Source organism: Schistocerca serialis, chromosome 7, assembly GCF_023864345.2.
Source record: "Schistocerca serialis cubense isolate TAMUIC-IGC-003099 chromosome 7, iqSchSeri2.2, whole genome shotgun sequence".
NCBI lineage: Eukaryota > Metazoa > Arthropoda > Insecta > Orthoptera > Acrididae > Schistocerca > Schistocerca serialis.
Genome location: NC_064644.1, coordinates 610,051,375 through 610,068,226, shown reverse-complemented (window position 1 = coordinate 610,068,226; position 16,852 = coordinate 610,051,375).

Here is a 16,852-nt window from a genome sequence, read left to right as displayed (position 1 = left end):
GTACCTTGCTCAAGAAGGAACATATCTCGTTTCATACACACGACCTTAATCCCACGAAGCTACTGAAAATGGTCATCAAGAAGCTCTTGTTGCACATGGACACAATAGTCATGGAATACAGCCTGCTGACGCTCCAGTTGCTTTTTAATCAGATCACGCAAATGTTATAGTCAGCTGACTACGGCTCTACCAAAACTACTTCCGAATTTTCCTGTCTACTTATACGACTATGAGATTGGCCAACGCATCTGTAATCTCCGTACCCTTCTCCACCTTTGGGTCACTCACGCAGAGCTCTCAAGCGTCCGACTCAGCGACACAGCTGCCAGGATTTCTACCACAGATCTTGAAACTATAATCTTTCCCCATGGCACATAAAGTGTGGTAAGGACTGCAGACTGCCTGATACCTCCGGATGAACACCACCACCATTTGAACAGGGGGATCCTGTTCAAATGGTGGTGGTGCTCATTCGGCGAACTACAGGAAATGTCCAGGTACATTGAAATGATTCGCTCATAGAAACATGAATCTCCAAAACCAGCAAACTTCCTGTCCAGAACAGGCTGCTGGGTCCAACTTCTGACCATTCTGACCCTCACCAATTCCCTGCGATTCTTATCGGGGAACTGACTCTTTCCCCATCATCACCCCCTTCTGCTACCAACACCTTGGTGCCTCCTGTCCAGCTGATAACACTCATCCTTCTGTCTCCTACCACCAGCGTCCACGTGATCCTTCTGGTCTTCTTTCTGAAAGCTTTCCATCGAGCATTATATTGGATATTCGGTTTTTCCTCGGCATTATTTCCGATCTCAACCTTCCCAACATTATCACAGCCATCCAAGACACTGCGCCCAAGCTACGACGTGCCTCAGACACCTTTGCCACCTCTCTCAGGGCAGACTTCGATCTCTTCGATGGCGCAGCTCAAAAGTACACAAGTCATCACAACTTTGAAATCCTGCTGTCTTCTTCCATGACGTCATCAATTGGAAGATTTTCTGGACACACGCCACGTTGAAGTGCCGTTTATAGTAGAAAAACATCTTCTACTGAGGTGCTTCGACCTCTTCGCTGAAGGAATCGCCATGCACGCCCAGACGACTCTGACGGGAAATCATCAGCCCTGCGGCAATGCAAGACATCGTCAAGGAGTAGCGCCCACACTGTCTGAACTGAGAGTTCAGTATTTGTGTAAATCAATAAACCCGTGTTTCCGACACGGGCATTTATAGTTATTTCAGTAGTTGTAATATTTTTTTGTTTGCGTGGCTGATACTGTTTGTTAGGAGAAGCGCCACTGTCTGCAGAGATATCAAAGGCACCTCGTAGGCTGTTTTCGAAGAACAGAAGTCACAGGGGCCACATAGACTGGTAACGAGGTGAAGGTACAACAGAATTACTTATGTAATACAGATACCGTCCTGAGATTCACTGGAAGAATCCTCAGGAAACGTATTCCATCAAGTAGCTTACAAAACACTTGTTCCACTAACACACGAATGTTTTCGGCAGTGTAAGATCCCTACTAGATACGACAGGCAGAAGAGAAAACCCAAGAGCAGCACGTTCCGTTACAGATTCATTTAGTAAGTAAGAAGGCTCAGCCAACTTCACTGGCACACTCTCCAAGACGTGCCACGTGCATCACGGTATGGTACCGAGAGCGCACGTTCCTAGAAGAGTCGACCAGTATATTGCTTCCTCCGAGGCGTATCTGGCGGAAAGACCGTGAAAATGAAAATAGGGAGACTCGAGCCCACACGGAGACTTATGAGCGATCGTTCTTCCCGCGAACCGTTCGCGACTGAACAGGAAAATGAAGTGAGAGCGGTACACAAATCACACTCTGCCACATACGGTCAGGTGGCTTGCAGAGTATAGATGTAAATGCAGATGTACACGTAGTTGTAGAAGTTGGTTGTAGATTTCTGCATTTTGGTTGTTGACAAATCGATCCACCTTGAGAAACATATACCGTCGTTCTGGATATGCTTTCCACGCAACTGATTTATCACACCAGAAAAGCGAAAGAAGCCAGTGAGTGCCATCTTAAGAGAATGCAGGTGTGAGGCAAAATTTGGTCCCGCAGCCGTGGACGAAACATATCCCCATGGACAGCATCATGTAGGGCTTCGTCGCGCAGCTCGGTGGGTGTCGACATTTCTCAGGTTCAGAAAGGTGTGCAAGATGTTAAAAAATGATCAATGATTGTATCATATCGATTGTAAAATGCCGGATTTCGAGTATCAGGGCCTCTACTTCTCTTGCCATTCCCGTTTCTTTACAGTGATGTGGTCAGCCACTTCGTTCTTACCCATTCCGACTTGTTTGGCCATATCGGAACCCTGTTTGCCAGATAACCACCGTATAACATAATGGTGCGTTGTTGCCATTCAACTGCACTTACTCAACACGTGTTGTTGCAGAGTTGTTACAATTCAATTACCTTGCGATACTGCACTCTATCAACAGGCTGCGTACTTTTTTTAAACCCTTCTACCGCCGTGCTACGGTATTCTGGTGCAGGGATTTCAGTGTATAATAGGACTGTAGACACGTACAAGCAAACATAAAATTAATAACGTAATAAAAGTTTTTTCAAAGTGACAAACTAATACCTTATCACTGTTTCTAGCATATGACGCAAATTAGTCAACTCATCATATCATTCATCATTTGTACGTTCCTAACAGTCAAGAGACAAGATAAATGCTATACTTCCCGTCATGTATTAGTTTGTGGGGAAACGAGAATGAAGAAAATTTAGAGTGTAATAGAACGTCGGTATTCTGGTCACATGAGACGCAGCTCTAATTAGGTTGGAGTAGGAGTTGGATAGCCGCCCAGTTGAGAACACCTGCCCGCAGCTGGCCAACCATGTGCAGTGTGTAACGGAAAACTTTATGTTTACAAGTGATCTATCCACTGGTAACCTGTATCAAGTGCACTAATGCCTATAGAAGTATCCAGTGAATGATATATTTAAACCATATATTTGTAAATATTTACAGAGCTTAAACGTGTTGCCAGAAAACGCTATATGGATCCTAAGAAAACGTGTTGTTGCTGTTGTTGCTGTTGTGGTCTTCAGTCCAGAGACTGGTTTGATGCAGCTCTCCATGCTACTCTATCCTGTGCAAGCTTCTTCATCTCCCAGTACCTGCTGCAACATACATCCTGCTGAATCTCCTTGGTGTATTAATCTCTCGGTCTCCTTCTAACATTTTTACCCTCCAAACTGCGATTCAATACTAAATTGGTGATCCCTTGATGCCTCAGAACATCTCCTACCAGCCAATCCTTTCTTCTAGTCACGTTGTGCCACAAATTTCTCTTCTCCCCAATTCTATTAAATACCTCCTCATAAGTTACCCATCTAATCTTCTGCATTCTTCTGTAGCACCACATATCGAAAGCTTCTGTTTTCTTCTTGTCCAAAATATTTATCGTCTAGGTTTCACTTCCATACATGGCTCATTCCAGTAACGACTTCCTGATACTTAAGTCTATACTCGATGTTAATAAATTTCTCTTCTTAAGAAAAGTTTTCCTTGCGATAGCCAGTCTACATTTTATATCCTCTCTACTTCGACCATCATCAGTTATTTTGCTCCCCAAATAGCAAACCCCATTTGCTACTTTAAGTGTTTCATTTCCTAATCAAATTCCCTCAGCATCACCCGACTTAATTCGACTACATTCAGTTATCCTCGTTTTGCTGTTGTCGATGTTCATCTGTATCCTCCTTTCAAGACACTGTCCATAGCGTTCAACTGCTCTTCCAGGTCCTTTGCTGTCTCTCACAGAATTACAATGTCATCGGCAAACGTCAAAGTTTTTATTTCTTCTCCATGGGTTTTAATTCCTACTCCGAGTTTTTCTTTTGTTTCCTTTACTGCTTGCTGATTGAATAACATCGGGGATAGGCTAAAAGCCTGTCTCACTCCTTTCCTAACCACTGCTTCCCTTTTATACCCATCGACTATTATAACTGCCATCTGGTTTCGGTACAAATTGTAAATAGTATTTCGCTCCCTGCTTTTTACCCCTGCCACCTTCAGAATTTGGAAGAGAGTTTTCCAGTCAATATTGTCAAAAGATTTCTCTAAATCTACAAGTGCAGGAAATGTAGGGATGCCTTTCCTTAATCTATCTTCTAAGATAAGTCGCAGGGTCAGTATTGCCTCACGTGTTCCAACACTTCTACGGAATCCAAACTGATCTTCCCCGAGGTCGGCTTCTACCAGTTTTTCCATTCGTCTGTAGAGAATTCGTGTTAGTATTTTGCAGCCGTGACTGATTAAGCTGAAAGTCCGGTAATTTTCGCATCTGAAACACCTGCGTTCTTTGGTATTGAAATTACTATATTCTTCTTGAATTCTGAGGGTATTTCGCCTGTCTGATACATCTTGCTCACCAGATAGTAGAATTTTGTCAGGGCTGGCTCTCCCAAGGCTATCAGTAGTTCTAATGGAATGTTGTCTACTCCCAGGGCCTTGCTTCGACTTACGTCTTTCAGTGCTCTGTCAAACTCTTCACGCAGTATCATATCCGCCATTTCATCTTCATCTACTTCCTCTTCCATTTCTATAAAATTGTCCTCAAGTACATCGCCCTTGAATAGACCTCTATATACTCTTTCCACCTTTCTGCTTTCCCTTCTTTGCTTAGAACTTGGTTTCCATCTGAGCTCTTGATATCCATACAAGTGGCTCTCTTGTCTCCAAAGGTTTCTTTAATTTTCCTGTAGGCAGTATCTATCTTACCCCTAGTGCTATATGCTTCTACATCCTTACATTTATCTGCTAGCCATCCCTGCTTAGCCATATTTTACTTCCTGTCGATCTCATTTTTGAGACGTTTGTATTCCTTTTTGCCTGCTTCATTTACAGCATTTTCATATTTTCTCCTTTCATCAATTAAATTCAATATATCTTCTCTTACCAAGGATTTCTATTAGCCCTCGTCTTTTTACCTACTTGATCTTCTGCTGCTTTCACTATTTCATGTCTCAAAGCAACCCATTCTTCTTCTACTGTATTTCTTTCTCCCATTCTTGTCAATCGTTCCCTAATTCTCTCCCTGAAACTCTCTACAACTTCTAGTTCTGTCATTTTATCCAGGTCCCATCTCCTTAAATTCCGACCTTTTTGCAGTTTCTTCAGTTTTAATCTACAGTTCATAACCAATAGATTGTGGTCAGAGTCCACATCTGCGCCTGGAAATGTCTTACAATTTAAAACCTGATTCCTAAATATCTGTCTTACCATTATATAATCTATCTGAAACCTTCCAGTATTTCCAAGCCTCTTCCACGCATACAACCTTCTTTCATGATTCTTAAATCAAGTGTTAACTATGATTAAGTTATGCTGTGTGCAAAATTGTACCAGGCGGATTCCTCTTCCATTCCTTATCCCCATTCCATATTCACCTACTATATTTCCTTCTCTTCCTACTATCGAATTCCAGTCACCCATGAATATTTAATTTTCGTCCTCCTTCACTATCTGAATAATTTATTTTACCTCATCATACATTTCATCAATCTCTTCGTCACCTGCGGATCTAGTTGGCATATAAACTTGTACTACTGTGGTAGGCGCGGGGGTCGTGTCTATCTTGGCCACAGTAATGGGTTCACTATACTGTTTGTAGTAGCTTACACGCACTCCTATTTTTTTTTTATTCGTTATTAAACCTACTCCTGCATTACCCCTATTTGATTTTGTATTTATAACCCTGTATTCACCTGACAATAAGTTCCTCTTGCCACCGAACTTCACAAATTCCCACTGTATCTAACTTTAATCTATCCATTAAATTCGCTAACCTACCTGCCTGATTAAGGGATCCGACATTCCACGCTCCGATCCGTAGAACGCCAGTTTTCTTTCTCCCGATAACGACGTCCTCTTGAGAACTCCTCGTCCGGAGACCCAAATGAGGAACTATTTTACATCCAGAATATTTTACCCAAGAGGACGCTATCATCATTTAACCATACAGTAAAGTTCATGCCCGCGAGAAAAATTACGGCTGCAGTTTATCCTTTCTTTCAGCCGTTCGCAGTACCAGCACAGCAAGGCCGTTTTGGCTAGTGTTACAAGGCCAGATCAGTCAGTCATCCAGACTGTTCCCCTGCAGCTACTGAAAAGGCTGCTGCCCCTCTTCAGGAACCACACGTTTGTCTGGCCTCTCAACAGATACCCCTCCGATGTGGTTGCACCTATGTTACTGCTATCTGTATCGCTGAGGCACGCAAGTCTTCCCACCAACGGCAAGGTCCATGGTTCATGTGTATAATTAAATAATTGTCTGTGTGTTGTAGATGATATTTAGTAGGAATAATTGAAACACGTTTCGTTAGAAACATGATAAAAATTTAGTTGAAAAGACAGAATTTTCACAGATACTTCGTGCTGACTAAAGCTGTATGCTAGGCAGAGTTTGGAACCAGGGACCTATGCCTTTCGCGTGCAAGTGCTCTACCTACTCTTTTATTCAGAAAGCAAACCTCATTTTCAAATAGTCTTATACACTTCAACAAACTCACATTTAAGTCTTTAGTATGGATTACTGTAAGAGTGTCAATTAAGTAGATTCTTAGGTGACACCTTGCTTAGAGTTCACACTAATGAACTGTAGCTGGTCTGAATACAGCTTGTCTTTATTTTAAAGGAGCAACTGAAGTAAAACGGTTATCTGGCCCTAATCGAAATTTCCACTTACCTCGCGTCTTGAAAACATTGTTGCTGATTTATAGGAAGTACAACATCGAACAGCAAGCAGGCAGCGGCTAAGCTAGAGTTTCGTTTTAAATAAAATTTCCAAATTGTTGAATACCGCGTGGTTCAATGTGGTAATGCATAATGATAACCCTTTTTCACACGGTGGGATATGGAGAGTATCTACTCATATGAAATGATATGCGAACACAACACAACGGTTGTAGAATGAAGCATGTATTCGAAAACACAAAGTAAATATTCTAGTGATCCTCACACGTAACATTGGTATGAAGAAAACTATGCTTAACAAAGTGAATATGATTTAAAAAACATACAACGTTACCAGAGAATTTCTATAAAACCCAAACAGCTTAATAAGTTGATATATTAATTCATGACTTCAGGAGTTAGGATGGTCTTTCTCTCAACTATGAGCAAGTGAAGAAAGTTAAGTAGATGACAAGAATCATTCCGACAAACTAGCTGCACACTGCTGCAGCCTTACCTCAAACTTCTTAACCGAGAAAAAATCATTCAAAATTTATATTCCTTTTGCCTTTCAACATATAAATCACATTCATACTTTCTGTCCTTTGCAATTAAAGTTTCTTCATCTATCAGATGCAACACTTCTAAATACATCCATTACCTACTACACTTAACACGCTCACCTTACAACTGTTTATATGCTCCATTCGCGAATGTATCAGAATTAAGCCCTGAGAAGTGATTCCATGCTAAGTACCCTCTGACACGATCTTTCTAGTTGTGTGCAAATAATTGTTTTGGCTTGACGGCTGAAGCAGGTGTACTCTGGAGGTCAGCAATGAGCTCCGTATACTCGCTTTAAACACGCCAGCGATTCGTGTGATGTCATCTCCGAACTCGCCGTGTCTGTGTACCCGTAGACTGGACTCGTGATTCACCGCCGCAGCCGAGTCGTCACCTGAATTGTCGGGTCCAAGTGGACTCGACTCGCTCAGACAGGAAAGTGAGTACACGAGTTCACAAGTATAACAGCGGATGTGTGGCATTCTAGCCACATACACAATCGTTTCCGAAGAAATTTCCGCTATTTAACTGCAAATTACTATTCATCAATTTAACACAATCATAATTTCGGCTTTGTAGCAGTTCTGAAGTGCGAGTATAAACGTCACAATGTGTCTCAATAACAGAAGCAAGTTATATACCAATATAATATCTAATTGGTTAGCAGTGAATATTGTTCTGTTTATGTATACATTATCTAAAACTTTTTCGAAAACCGCTGTAAACTTATTTTAATCCAGCCAGAGAAGTCTAACAATTACGTTGACATGTACACAGTTTCGAGGAGTTACCGAGTCTGTAACGACAGCACGACGAAACGTAATATGAGAATGAAATTTAATATCTAAATGGAGATTAATTATTAAAATAAAGTGCAGAAATGAATGATAAGCTACGCAACTCGCGGTTAGCTCAAACACAAGTTGCCATTACCAAATTAATGCAAAAATAGCGCGCTTTTTTGTCGTAGGGATTAGCAGTGACGTGGCCCAGTTTTCATGTGGCGCACCACATACATTGCCTGGTGGTCGAATAAACAATGAAACAACAATTTTGTTGGCATTGGTCGAAATATGTATGTTTCTCGTCTGATGCGGGGACTACAGCGAGAAACTTACTGCAGATATCACTCCTCCTCTAATGCCACGCATTTGCAATTGTTAACTTTCGTGTTACACCCTCCAGAGTCCACAGAGCACAGCTTCGTTGAAGGCCATCTGAATCCGACAATCGATCATTTCGCCTTGTCACTGCTACTTTACAGCAGTAAAATCGTGCAGTCATTTTCCGTACTAACAGTAAGTCACGACAAGCCTCACGCTACTACACGCTTCAGTAGGAGAGAATGAGTCGACGAGTACGAAGCGACCGCTGCGCCACAGTTCTCAGACTCGTCATACTCCCGGAACTACAGCGGGAACGAAGGAGACCCGTTAGCGCTATGTAACAGCGGTGCCTTGATTTGTGAAGTATGCAGCCCGCAACACGAGACTCGCACCCGCCCAGCCCCTGCGCCCCCGCCGCCCTGCCTGGAGCCCGCAGTGCTCTGCGCTGAGCCGGTGCCCGCAGCCGCCATCAGTCACAGGCGACCCGTCGATCCGCGTCCCTGACCCCACCCGACCCGACCCTTCCCACCCCTTCCCGACCCCTAATTGGCGGCGGCGTTTGCCTGCGCTCCGGCCCGACAGTGTGCGATGGCTAACAAGAAAATTAGATTAATCCCATTAATAATCTGCCGCGGGCAGCCGCCTCGTCGTGCGCCAACAGCCGCTAAAAACGCCGGCGACAACATCCGCCCTGTACTGTCGGTTGCAGTTGATGCTCGAAACTCCAGATGGGAATCTAATGGGGTTGAGGGGGAGGGGCGTGGTGGTGGGGGATGGGAGGATCGAAAATACGTGATCTCCCTCCAGAAAGAAATATTTTAGTAAAAGCTTTTATTGTTAATTTTTGCAACCTTTCTTCCTCACATTATACTTTTATTTTATGTATCATATAGATATGAACAATTGTAGAATTAATTGCCATTCTGCAGCTGAGCATGCACTGATACGAAACTTTCAGGTAGATGAAACCTGTGTGCCGTATGGGTTCTCGAATCCGGGACCGTTGCCTCTTGCAGGAAAATGGTCTATCGATTGATCTAGACGAGCACAGAGGTAGAAGATGAGGCATTGGCGGAAGTAAAGCGATGAGGGTGGCTCGTGAATCCCGCTTGGGTAGCGTAAAATAAAAGCAGGAGTTCCATAGAACGAAAGTATAAAGACTCTAACTGGCACAACCTCTGGAAGAATATACACAACCCGCTATTACCTGCCAATGCAAGAGCAATGTGGTAATATGTTGACAACAGAAAATTTGTACCGAACTCAACACTGCAATCAATTTATCTATACATTCTCCACTGTTTATCACCTCCAATCTAATTTACTCAGAAGAGCATCATTTTGTCTGAGGCAATGCAAACAATGTGTGGTTGTGCACCAGGAAAACATTAGGAAGTATCGGAAGAACGCCACCCAAAACGAAAACAGCAACGAGCCTTCTACATCCAGATGAAGAAACTTACAGAAAAAAGAGAAGAAACGCCGTCAACTGACTAAAGGGACATATGGAAGTTCACACATTCTCAAAAAGGGACAGAAGTGATTAGGATTTCTGGTTCTATATTGCTACAAAACCCCACAAACTGCAACAAATTAACTATTATTATTAGAAATATGCATTCTTCCTCAAAAGAACTAGATTCTGTTTTGTCAAAGGCTGGTGTATGCAAGTAAAGAAATGAACGTACTTATATCTATAGCTCAAAATAATGTTTATAATGCCTCTTTGATAAACACCCTATTTGAAGAAAACCAAAGTAAACTCAAGCAATGGCCATCACCATTATAAACGAACAAAGAAATTATAAAATTTGTCTGTCTTCCATTCCTTGGCAAAGTGTCAAATAAACTAACAAATCTTTTCAGACCACAACATAAAAATATATTTCCACACTGACGATAAACTACATAACGAAATTGTTCAAAATAATAAATTCATTACAGATTTACATAAAATTTCTGGCATACACGAACTGACATGCTCCTGTTCTCCCTTCTACATAGGCCAAACAGGCATAAATTTTGCAACCCGCTACAAACAGCATAAGGATGCCCTTTGACTCAAAAACTTCAGTAAGTCCAGTTTTGCATCACATGTTGCTCATAATGAACACACTGTTCATGATATCAATGAGAATCCTTCTGTGCTACTCACTGCTGAGAAAGGACTACTGATGGACCTCCTTGAACAACTAGAAATTTTCATCCACAAACTAAATTCATCCCATGAACAGAGTGACTCAACGCAAAACCTTTTCTTCCAGAATTTGCAGGATATCCTGGCACCAAAAAACAACAAAAATGACAATAATTCATCTTACTGCATAAATCTTGTTCTTCTTGGCGTATAACGAATGGTATTACGTAACTTACAAAAAGTTTTTAATTGTAAGATGGCAAGAACTATGCCCCTTACATGAAGTCATTAAATATCAAAGAATTCACGTTGAGCGAACAGTAGGGCTGAACAAAAATGACTGACAAGGCACAATGCACCTTGTAGAGGGTATGGGCGTATTGGAATAATTAATGTTGGGTGATGGTTTTAAAGTAATACCCGAGACAGGAGAACTTTGTGGAAATGCGTCGATTTACTGGAGGCTAGTTTATCCCAGGGAAGTATTCAGAGTTGACCACGGCCGGGTGGCAGCGTGCAACTGGGAAGTGGCGAAGGGAAGCGACAATAGGCAGCTTAGGGCGGCTCAAACTCTCAGAAAGCGGTAACAGGGCGCGGCCTCCAGCTGCCTTAAGATGAGTGACAGTGAGGGGGTGGTTGACCCCATGCTGGTGTATTGGGAAGCAGATGGAGAACTTGTACGACTGTAGATAAATGTCCGTCGTCCTGTTTTCAGTGAAACATGCGAGACACCCACGCAAAGCTATGGTGGAGTGGTCAGCAGAGACCGAAATATGCATGTTCATGACTATAGCAACATCATGCTGAATTCACGGTCCGCAGAATCTGAAGTAAATCAGGTGAGGAGCAACAGAATGAAATACACCGGTCTCTGATGGGAACGTAAGACCAAGGAATTTGAGGTACTCTCCTGGGAGTCAGAATTTCGGTAAAATTGGTATTTTATGCAGATCCTAACCTTGATGCTTTGCCTGTTGTTGTTGTTGTCTTCAGTCCTGAGACTGGTTTGATGCAGCTCTCCATGCTACTCTATCCTGTGCAATCTCTTCATCTCCCAGTACTTACTGCAACCATCCTCCTGAATCTGCTTAGTGTATTCATCTATTGGTCTCCCTCTACGATTTTTACCCTCCACACTGCCCTCCAATGCTAAATTTGTGATCCCTTGATGCCTCAGAACATGTCTTACCAACTGGTCCCTTCTTCTTGTGAAGTTGTGCCACAAACTCCTCTCCTCCCCAATTCTATTCAATACCTCCTCATTAGTTATGTGATCTACCCATCTAATCTTCAGCATTCTTCTGAAGCGCCACATTTTGAAAGCTTCTATTCTATGTTTCACATCCATACATAGCTACACTCCATACAAATACTTTCAGAAACGACTTCCTGACACTTAAGTCTATACTCAATGTTAACAAATTTCTCTTCTTCAGAAACGCTTTCCGTGCCATTGCCAGTCTACATTTTATATCCTCTCTACTTCGACAATGATCAGTTATTTTGCTCCCCAAATAGCAAAACTCCTTTACTACTTTAAGTGTTTCATTTCCTAATCAAATTCCCTCAGCATCACCCAACTTAATTCGACTACATTCTTGATGTTCATCTTATATCCTCCTTTCAAAACACTGTCCATTCCGTTCAACTGCTCCTCCAAGTCCTTTGCTGTCTCTGACAGAATTACAGAGTCATCGGCGAACCTCAACGTTTTTATTTCTTCTCCATGGACTTTAATACCTACTCCGAATTTTTCTTTTGTTTCCTTTATTGCTTGCTCAATATACAGATTGAATAACATTGGGGACAGGCTACAATCCTGTCTCACTCCCTTCCCAACCGCTGCTTCCCTTTCATGTCCGTCGACTCTTATAACTGCCATCTGGTTTTTGTAAAATTGTAAATAGCCTTTCGCTCCCTGTATTTCACCCCTGCCACCTTCAGAATTTTAAAGAGAGTATTCCAGTCAACATTGTCAAAAGCTTTCTCTAAGTCTACAAATGCTAGAAATGTAGGTTTGTCTTGCCTTAATCTCTCTTCTAACATAAGTCGTAGGGTCAGTATTGCCTCACGTGTTCCAACATTTCTGTGGAATCCAAACTGATCTTCGGCGAGGTTGGCTTCTACTAGTTTTTCCATTCGCCTGTAAAGAATTCGCGTTAGTATTTTGCAACTGTGTCTTATTAAACTGATAGTTCGTTAATTTTCGCATCTGTAAACACCTGCTTTCTTTGGCATTGGAATTATTATATTCGTCTTGAAGTCTGAGGGTATTTCGCCTGTCTCATACATCTTGCTCACCAGATGGTAGAGTTTTGTCAGGACTGGCTCTCCCAAGGCCATCAGTAGTTCCAATGGAATGTTGTCTACTCCCGGGGCCTTGTTTCGACTCAGGTCTTTCAGCGCTCTGTCAAACTCTTCACGCAGTATCGTATCTCCCATTTCATCTCCATCTACATCCTCTTCCATTTCCATAATATTGTCCTCAAGTACATCGCCCTTGGATGGACCCTCTATATACTCCTTCCACCTTTCTGCTTCGCCTTCTTTGTTTAGAACTTGGTTTCCATCTGAGCTCTTGATATTCATACAAGTGGCTCTCTTTTCTCCAAAGGTTTCTTTAATTTTCCTGTAGGCAGTATCCATCTTAACCCTAGTGAGATAAGCCTCTACATCCTTACATTTCTCTGCTATCCATCCCTGCTTAGCCATATTGCACTTCCTGTCGATCTCATTTTTGAGACGTTTGTATTCCTTTTTGCTTGCTTCATTTACTGCATTTTTATATTTTCTCCTTTCGTTAATTAAATTCAATATATCTTCTGTTACCCAAGGATTTCTATTAGTCCTCGTCTTTTTACCTAATTGATCCTCTGCTGCTTTCACTATTTCATGTCCCAAAGCTACAAATTCTTCTTCTACTGTATTTCTTTCTCCCATTCTTGTCAATCGTTCCCTAATTCTCTCCCTGAAACTCTCTACAACTTCTAGTTCTGTCATTTTATCCTGGTCCCATCTCCTTAAATTACCACCTTTTTGCAGTTTCTTCAGTTTTAATCTACTGTTCATAACCAATAGATTGTGGTCAGAGTCCACATGTGCCCCTGGATATGTCTTACAGTTTAAAACCTGGTTCCTAAGTCTCTGTCTTACCATTATATAATCTATCTGATGCCTTCTAGTATCTCCAGGATTCTTCCATGTATACAACCTTCTTTTATGATTCTTGAACCAAATGTTAGCTATGATTAAGTTATGCTCTGTGCAAAATACTACCAGGCGGCTTCCTCTGTCATTTCTCTCCCGCAATCCATATTCACCCACTATGTTTCGTTCTCTCCCTTTTCCTACTCTCGAATTCCAGTCACCCATGACTATTAAATTTTCGTCTCCCTTCACTATCTGAATAATTTCTTTTATCTCATCACACATTTCATCAATTTCTTCATCATTTGCAGAGCTAGTTGGCATATAAACTTGTACTACTGTTGTAGGCATGGGCTTCGTGTCTATCTTGGCCACAATAATGCGTCCACTATGCTGTTTGTAGTAGCTTACCCGCACTCCTATTTTTTTATTCATTATGAAACCAACTCCCGCATTACCCCTATTTGATTTTCTATTTATAACCCTGTATTCACCTGACGAAAAGCCTTGTTCGTCCTGCCACCGAACTTCACTAATTCCCACTATATCTAACTTCAACCTATCCATTTCCCTTTTTAAATTTTCTAACCTACCTGCCCGGTTAAGGGCTCTGACATTCCACGCACCGATCCGTAGAACGCCAGTTTTCTTTCTCCTGATAACGACGTCCTCCTGAGTAGTCCCCGCCCGGAGATCCGAATGGGGGACTATTTTACCTCCGGAATATTTTACCCAAGAGGACGCCATCATCATTTCACCATACAGTAAAGCTGCATGCCCTCGGGAAAAATTACGGCTGTAGTTTCCCCTTGCTTTCAGCCGTTCGCAGTACCAGCACAGCAAGGCCGTTTTGATTAGTGTTACAAGGCCAGATCAGTCAATCATCCAGACTGTTGCCTCTGCAACTACTGAAAAGGCTGCTGCCCCTCTTCAGGAACCACAGATTTGTCTGGCCTCTCAACGGATACCCCTCCGTTGTGGTTGCACCTATGGTACGGCCATCTGTATCGCTGAGGCAGGCAAGCCTCCCCACCAACGGCAAGGTCCATGATTCACGGGGGTAGGGGGTTGTCTGGGAGGAGCTAAATAGCAGAAGTTGGGAGGAAGGGAAATTTGGTGGGAATTTCTTCACTTCCCAGAGCAGGCATTGGTCGGCGCTGGGAAGCGACGCAGAATTAATGTGACTTGCCCTGCAATTGGCGTAAGTGATTTTGCAGGAGGGGAAACCGAGACGAAGAGCGGACTGGCAGAAGTCTCCGTAGAGTTTGTTTTTCTTTCCGTTCCCAGCTTGCCTAGAGTGCGGACGGGGCACTCTTGACTCAGCTTGCCTGAGAGAGAGTGAGCATCTCTGAAGCTTAGGACTTAGCAAACGGAACGATTGAGCTTGGAGATAGAAAGTTTTCGTTCAGCTATGTACTGAGCAAGATAGCTAGGAGTGAATAGACGAGCGCAGCCTTGCAGCACCACGAGGCGGGCCGACGTCCGCACAACGACGACGCCCCGCCACGCTGAATTCGGTGATATTGCTCCCGCTCCGGCTTGTGTTAGGCCACTGATTAATTTGCTGGATCACGTCGGCAAAGTTTCCAAGAGGGTTTCATCGGCCGTGTATTTTAGAATTCTTCTCGCACATCGCATTACACCCGGGTCAGTCGATAGGAATTAAGTTTGATTTATCGCGCTTTCCTCCACGTAAACTTAATTTATTCACCTCTGCTTGTTAGGAGAGTCATGTAATGTGATGACTGAAGGTCGTGAGTTAAAATAAATTTGTGCTAATCGACTACATCTGTTTTCAATCAAGTAGTTGAAATCCCAAGTCACTTTCTTAATTAATTTGATGTTCAACATTTGCATCTGGTGTTCAATAGCTGAATATAACATCAATGTGCACCCCTTTTTATTAAAAGGGGTCAATTCTGAATCAATTAATGTTAACACTGCCATCGCAGTTCAATCAGGAGTCACAGGGCCTTATTACTGTCTTTGCATTATCCGATATTGCGACAGTTTTGCACTCTCTGTTGATCTGTTAGTCAATTAGGTGGGGTGAACACACGTCAAAACCAGGTAAGTGATGGGTGGGGTGTTACATAATTGTGTATTATATATTCACCTCTAGCTCTTTACCTTTTGTGTGCAGCTAGCAACATTCTGGAAATGTAAAATCCGTACTAGTAATATTTGTATCGTAATACAATGCATCTCTTGCCAAAGACTATTATGTAGTAAAGTAGAGTATCTGTCATATCCGCATTCCTTGTAAAAAGATGGGATGTTTACATCCAGTGTTAAACCAAGTGTAGGCACATACTGTGTTTATTTGTGTACATAGCATAATAATACACGTTATACGAAGCAATCTGACGTGAATACCACAAGGCAGTGCACTGTAAGTACCTAAAACATAAAAAACTTTCGGATTCGTAAATGTTTGGTCACCGATTACAAAATTTCTGTCATTTCCGCCAGCTACACCAGCACTGTATCTAGCTACGCTTTGCCCACAAGATAAAGTTTCTGTAATACCTCCATCTGAAGACGAGCCAGCAGTGGCTCGAAACAATGTTCGTGGTTGAATAAATCGTAAAAAAGCGACTGGTTGCATATTTATTATCAGATAAACGCGATGAATATTTTTTGTTTGTGGAGCTTTTTCAGACTTTATATTCAGCGAAGACTTTGCAGTTCCTCTCAAAATAATCCGCCAGGTCGTTAATATAGATAATGAACAACGAAGGTCCCTGCACCCATCTCTGCGGAATACTTAAAGTTACTTCTACTTCTGCCGATGACTTTCAATCCAAGATATCATGCTGCCTCCTCCCTGTCAAAAATTCTCAATCGAGTCACAAATTTAGCTTGATACCCCATGCTTCGTACTTACCATAATAAGTGTGGGTGTGTTACTGAGTCAAATCCTTTTGTAAAGTCCATAAATATTACATCTGCCTTGATCCTTAGTTTTTATGATGTCACGTGAGAAAAAGGTGAGTAAGGAATCTGATGACCATGTTCTCCGGATCCATGGTGGTTGGCATACTGGGGATCATTGTGTGGTGTCGTCAGTCATACGACCATGCCGCCGCCTGAGAGATTGATCCGCCGGGTGCGGTTGTCTCGATAAACGGAACAGAAGAACGGCTGTGTTAGCCAAAGAGTACACAGCCAGT